Source organism: Aricia agestis, chromosome 10 (genome assembly GCF_905147365.1).
Source record: "Aricia agestis chromosome 10, ilAriAges1.1, whole genome shotgun sequence".
NCBI lineage: Eukaryota > Metazoa > Arthropoda > Insecta > Lepidoptera > Lycaenidae > Aricia > Aricia agestis.
The window spans coordinates 3,242,190-3,249,479 of NC_056415.1; the positions used below are offsets into that span (position 1 = coordinate 3,242,190).

The 7,290-nt window shown below is 41.0% G+C and overlaps 1 long non-coding RNA gene across 1 annotated transcript; it reads right to left on the reverse strand.

The window, feature by feature from the left end:
• Window positions 1-4,738: 4,738 nt before the first annotated feature.
• Window positions 4,739-7,290, reverse strand: LOC121730927. Its single transcript, XR_006036167.1, has 2 exons — window positions 6,639-7,290; window positions 4,739-6,560 (listed from the first exon to the last, which is right to left on the reverse strand). It is a non-coding gene; the product is annotated as an uncharacterized LOC121730927 (long non-coding RNA).

Sequence of the window (7,290 nt, forward strand, 5' to 3'; positions counted from 1 at the left end):
TCCCCCAAACAGGCGTATTTGCCTTTTGGTGGCCTGCCTCCGTAGATTCCGGCTCCCGCACGGTTGTCTTTCCTTGATCCATCCGTGAACCAAACTATGTCGCTAGGGCGGACATCGATTGGATTTTTCCTTTCCCAGTCCTCCCTGGAAGGTATAAAAACCTGGTACTGCTTCGAAAAGCTATACACCTTGATCATGGCATCTGATGGCATGGCCATGATAGGTGATTCATTGAGAGACTGTTTCAGCTGTCGAAATGGGGTGGAGACCCAATTCGTCCCACCCGCCGTCCTGGCCCTGAGAGCCACCTTTTTGGCCTCCATCTGAACAAGCAGAGGAAGCGGAGTTAAGTTGATCAGGGCCTCGACGGAAGCGGTGGGTGTTGACGAGAGTGCACCCGTGATTATTAGACATGCCAGTCTCTGTACGCTGTTTAGTCTTTTGTGACAGTTTACTTGTTCAGCCTTTTTATGCCACACTGCGCAGCCATATGTGGTAATCGGTCTCACTACGGCTGTATATAGCCATAGCATTGCCTTCGGCCGAATACCCCATTTAGAGCTGACAAGCTTCCAACAGGAACCCAGAGCACATCTAGCCTTTTTCGTAATATACTCGATGTGCTTATTCCAAGTGAGTCCTTTGTCTAGGATTACTCCTAGATATTTGACATCACCCGCAAACTTAATAGTTTTCCCAAAGAGTGTTGGGGGTCTTAGTCCCTCCAACTTCCTCTTTTTGGTGAAAGGTATCAAGACCGTCTTATCAGCATTTACTGTTAGCTTGACCCTTTGGCACCAATTCTCGACGACTCTTAGTGCTGACTGCATCAACCCAGCGACCACCGATGCGCATTTTCCCACCACCATAATCGCCAGGTCGTCAGCGTACCCTTGAGCGTAGTAACCTATGAGGTTCAGTTCCCTTAGTAGCTCATCCACTACCAGGGACCATTCCAGGGGTGACAGCACACCTCCTTGTGGGCTTTGATCCATTTCCTAGTTGTTGGATCTATATTCTTTGAAGCCAGGCCATTTGTGATAGAGCCGGTTGAAGTGTTGTCGAATGCGGCTTCAATATCGAGAAAGACACATAACGCAATCTCTTTATCTTCAATTGCTCTATCAATCCGATCTACCAAGTCCATTAGGGCCGCCTCGGTAGATTTGCCTTTTTGGTAGGCATGTTGTCTTTCATGCAGCGGCATTTTAGTGAGATAGGTGTCCCTTATGTGTAGGTTGACCACCTTCTCCATTGTTTTAAGCATGAAAGAAGTGAGGCTAATTGGTCTGTATGACTTTGGTAGAGCTTTGTCTCTGTCCCCACTTTTGGGTATGTAGGACACCCTTACCTTTGTCCATGCCAATGGGATGTAGCCCCACGCAAAACTTGCTCTGAATATTTTCAGTAGCATAGGAAGGATAATGTCCTTGCCCTGCTGTAGGAGGGCCGGAAATATATTATCCTCGCCGCCGGTCTTGTAAGGCTTGAAACTGTCAATTGCCCAAGTGACTCGGTCAGGCTTAAAGATCACGGAAGCTCTTCTCCAATCGTCAACTGATGGTCTCGTTTTAATAATCGTATGAGAGAAGGCTTCGTGATTTTCGAGATGGATACTGTTGGGGAAGTGAACGTCGGCTAGTAATCTTAGCGTTTCTTCCGCCGTTTTAGTGTAAGTACCATCTGGCCTTTTCAGAGTGCTGGGATGAGAGCTAGGGGCCTTAGATATGACTTTATATAGTCTGGAGGTTTGCGAGGTGTTATTCACTTCCTCACAGAACCTTGCCCAAGAGCGTCTTTTGGCCTTCCTTAGCTCCCTATTAAACGTCGTCAGGGCGGTTCTGTATGCGTCCCAGTTCCCGTCTCTTTTGGCTCTGTTAAACAGAGCTCGAGTCTCTTTCCTGAGTTGCGCCAGAGTACCATTCCACCAAGGTACATTACGTTTATTTGACGTTTTCTTAACAGGACAGCTTCTGAGGTAAGCATCATTCAAGCTATGCTCCAGCTCTCCCACCGTTAGTTCCAGTTGTTCTACGGTCTTGGCAGCTTTGTTGACTGCTGCGAGGTTTAACTGCAATTCCTCTCTGAATACACTCCAGTTTGTGGCCTTAGGATTCCTATAACTTACCTCTTTCCCAGGCATACTGTCATGTATATCAAACCTAATGTAACAGTGATCGGACAGTGAGTTATCGTCCGATACATGCCAGTTACATGCGCGATGTCGTATAGGGCCTGTGCATACTGTTATGTCAAGGACCTCCTGTCTCAGTGGGTTGATAAACGTTGGTTTAGTACCCTGATTCAAAGTGTGGAGGTTATTAGTAAGTAAGAAGTCAAATACTTTCTCACCTCTGGAGTTTACGTCGGTGCTGCCCCAACTTGTATGATGTGAGTTGCAATCACTTCCCAGGATAAGTTGGATGCGCTGATTCTCGACGTAGTCTATTATCGGTGATAGCTGCGTAGTGGGGTCTTGAGTGTCTCCAGGTAGATAGGCGGAGCAAACCATCAGTTTGCCTGCAGTCCCTCCGGGCTCCTCAATATACGCAGCTACAGTGTCATCTGTACACAGGCAAGAGACACACAAAAATTTCATCCTCTTGCTGAAGAGGATGCAGGATCTGGGCCTCTGGCCATGCTGAAAATAAAGTACGTTACCTGCCAGTCCAAGGCCCATCACCGTGTTCCCGTTGACCTACGGTTCTTGGATTAAAGCAATGTCGACCGCCTCCCGGATGAACTTCTGACAGAGTACATCTGTGGCAGCCTTCGCGTGTCGTAAGTTGACTTGTATTACTTTAATATTATTTTTTTTTTTGTGTAGTGTTACTGTGAAGTGTAGCTGTAGAGTGTTAAAGTGAGTAGGTATATGTGGATGGATGTGTGTGTGTGTTTAGTCTGTGTGGTGCAGGTTAGGTAGTCGGAGCAGGGGTTTCGCGCCACTTTGCGACTTGAGTGCTCCTGCGCTAATGAGGGCAGCTGTGCTGGCTTCCTCACAGCGCAGGCGCCCCCAGAGCCACCACGTCCGCGTCCGCGTCCACCACCGGACTGTCCAGGCCTACCCCTACTCACAGTTGCCACTTTCAAGGGAACTTGAGGTCTGGGATTGGTCTGAGCAGCCGGGCGTCCGCCTCCCCTGCTGGTGTGCACGTGCAAGTTTTGTGCTTGCACGTGTAGGGTGTTGGGCTGAGCAGTAACAGTGGCAGATGATGTGCCGCTGCTGCTAGCTTGGGGCGGCGCCGTGCCTCTATAGCCTATAGGCTTGATAAGAGGTGCTGGCCGCCATCCTTTATGTGAGGTGTGGGGCTGGGAAGTTGAGCCCAGCAGAGGTGTTGCCGTCACTTCGTCAGACCCTACAGGATTTGACAGGAGTGCCGGTTTTGGTCCCTTCAAGCGAAGCTGAACCCGGTTAAACCCAAAGTAGAGCTGAAAATCCCGCTCGGAAAGTAGCTTGACCGCAGATTCGTCGAAGGAAAAGGTAAAAGTCATAGCTTTTTACGTAAACACACGTAAAAAGCTATGCAATTTTTGTAGCCAAATTATTAATTGATGTGACATTTTTAGCACGCGGATTGTTAAACTTATAAATTATCTTTTTAGCTTACAAAAATACCGATTGAAAAGCCCAAAAAACGTTGTTCAAAACTTACGTATTTAATGTTAAATCCACGTGTTTGAGGCATTCTTTGGCCATTCTTATGGTTTATTATTTAGCGGAACCACAAAACTCAACAATATCTAACTCTTTACTAAAAACTAAATGTTTACTAAAAACCTTTATTAACACTTTTATTACTTGAAATATGCAGACCGACTCCTTTGTTATGTCCTATTAAGTAAGACATAACATTACACGCTTTTGACGCTTATAGTTTATACATGGTTTATACACCGATATATGGCTCTCTCCAGTCTATAGTACCTCAATGCATGTAGCCGCAGCGCCATGTTGAAAATTAAAAAACATAATTGACTTTGACACATTGACATTTGACAACTCGGCTAAGTTGGACGGCGGGAAACTCGAACGCGGGCGGTCGTGTTTTTCTCAAATTTTATTTGTTTATTAGTGTTCAGTGCGGGAATATTGTACATATTTTTGTAAATATTTAGTTTTAATTATCTTTCTAGTTTATTTTATATTTTCTTCTCGGTAAGTGTATTTATTTTTGTACTATGAATCGACCTCCGGATCCCGGAGGCGGGAATTTTTGTGGCCCAATTCCACAGCCCGGTTATTTTGTTACGTTGGATTTTGATGAGTCCAATAATATGGACACAGAAGAGTCAATAAGTCAAAGAACGTACAAACGATCTCGTAATGATTTTATTGACGAGCTGACGTGCAGACAATGTAACAAAGTAACTAGAGATAGCGCGGGAAATCGTATTAATTGTAAGTGTATACTTGAAAAGGATAATGCTGCTAGCATGCGTGTATCCTCAGCCTCAGCACCTGAGACAGAAAGAAAACATATTGGCAGAAATTTATATAATGAAAATGATGTTTCCCCTTATTTAATTCATGTACAAAAAGTTACAAAAAATGTCTCTGATGGTACGCAACTACACCCCATCACCTTTGGTGACTTTTTAATTAAAAATAACATTTATAATATTATTAATGGCTCTCTAAAAAAAATTGGTCGGAACAGAATTTCTGTTTCATTTCAAAATTACAAAGATGCTAATACATTTATTAATAATTCAATACTCGCTGACAATAATTATGAAGCTTTTATACCATCTTTTAATGTCGTTAGAATAGGTATTGTGAGGGGTATACCAGTTGAATGGTCACCTGAGGAAATAATAAATAACATTTCTACACCTACCGGTAGTGGTAAAGTTGTGAAGGTCAGACGCTTAAATTATAAAACAATGGTGGAGGGTTCTCCTGTATGGAAACCGACTCAGTCAGTTGTTGTATACTTTGATGGTAGGGTTCTGCCAAAAAGAGTTTTTATTTGTTATAATTCACTACCAGTTGAGCTCTACATCTTTCCCACTATACAATGCTTCAAATGTTGTCGGTATGGACATACCAAAGCTCAGTGTAGGTCAAAATCACGGTGTATCAAGTGTGGTCAGGAACATGATATGGATTCTTGTAGTGTTAATGAGCATGAATATTTCTGTTGCTTATGTTCTGGCCATCATATGGCTAATAACAAAATATGCCCAGAGTTTAATAGGCAAAAATCTATAAAAATACACATGGCTGAACATTGTGTCTCTTATGCAGAGGCCAATAAAGAAATTCCTTCCTCATATAAATCTTATTCAGATACACTATCCACTCCTAAATTTAATTTATCTACTAATAATAATAATAGTTCATCTGATAATAGATCATACAAAAAAACTGTAGTTGCTAAGCCTCGTGCTCCTTATAGACCAATGAAAGGTTATGATAAAATTGCCCATAACAATGTGGTAAAAGAGTTTTCTTTTGATAATTTAGAAAAAAACACAACACCAGTACATGAATACAATAAAGGTATAATAAACAATTACAAGAATGAACTTTCTTCACTTACAGATGTAATATCATTATTACAAACCCACTCACAGAACGATAATATACCGTCCATCGTTGCCCCTTTAATTCAATGTATAATTAATATTCTACAATATGGCCCAGATCATTCAGTGGAACGCTCGAAGTGTAGTTAATAAAAAAAGTGACATAGCTTATTTATTAAGAAATTATAATCCTTTTTTATTTTCTTTCTCAGAAACTTGGCTTAGGCCAAGTAATACTTTTAGATTTAAGAATTATAATACAATTAGAGAAGATAGGTTAGACGGCTATGGTGGTGTAGCCTTTCTCCTTGAGAAAAACTACCCTTTTAGCCTTATTGATATCCCTGTACATAGTTCAGAGCTATCTATTATAGCAATTAGTGTAAATAATATATGTTTTGTCTCTGTATATATTTCCCATGCCTCTATTAATATTTTAAATGAATTTAATAACATTTTAAGCTCTTTACCAAGACCTTTAATTATAACAGGTGACTTTAATTGTCATCACCAGTCATGGGGAAGCTCCATTACTAATAGTTATGGTAACAAGCTGCTAAGTGTTTTAGATCTGAATAATCTATGTGTTATAAATTCTGGTGAGCCCACAAGGCGCACTAGTCCAACAGAAGGCAAAAGCGTTGTTGATTTGACTATTTGCTCCTCACAGTTTGTAACACAATTAACATCTTCGGTTCTATCATCCACTTTTGGAAGCGATCACTTCCCCATATTAACTACCTCTCCTTTTGATAATTCTCAGGCTCCTATTCAAAATGTCAGATTATTTCCCAGGTATAACCTTAATAATGTCACCGATAAATGTTGGAAGAAATTCAGTAGTAAAGTTGATGTAAAACTGTCACAGATATTTCCAAATGAAGATGACTCTATTGATGCTCTCGTTTTTACAGATGTCTTGATAGAAAGTGCTAATGAAGTTTTTCCAATAAAAAATGAATCATCTTCCATTCCCAGCCCACCGTGGTGGGATAAAGAGTGTACGGAAGCTGTAAAAAGGAGAAAGAAGGCTGAAAGAATGTATAGTACAAATATGTCTCTTGAAAATTATTGGACATTGAAAAACATTATAAATAGCACCAAATTACTTTTCAAAAAGAAAAAATCTGAAAGTTGGCAAAAATTTTGCTCCTCTCTGTCCCCGAATTCTCCTCCAACTGTTGTTTGGCAAAATATTAGGAGGTTCAAATCTGCATACAATACTTCTCATTCTGTTTCTCTTCCTAGTTCTATTGCAAATGATTTTCTTGACAAGCTTGCTCCTCCTACAGTCAATCTTCCTAACCTATTTCATAACAATAGTACAATAGATGAAAATGAAGAGTCTTCAGAATTAAATTCCTCCTTTACCATGGCCGAATTAAAAAATGTACTTTCGTATGTATCGGATTCCTCTCCTGGGCCTGATGGTATTTATTATTCATTTATTTCTCATCTAAACGAAAACAGTTTATCAGTTTATCTTAGAATCATTAACTCAATTTTTGAATCTGGCAATATTCCATCAGAGTGGAAATGTCAACTAGTGTTACCCATTTTGAAACCAAACAAAGATCCTTCCCTCTCATCTTCATATCGTCCAATAGCCCTCTCGTCTGTTCTTCTAAAAATAATTGAACATTTAGTCAAAAACCGCCTGGAGTGGTTCGTTGAAAGTAACTGCCTGCTTTCTTCATCTCAATATGGTTTTCGGCGTAATAAAAGTACATATGACAACTTAAGTTCTTTTACCACCGACAT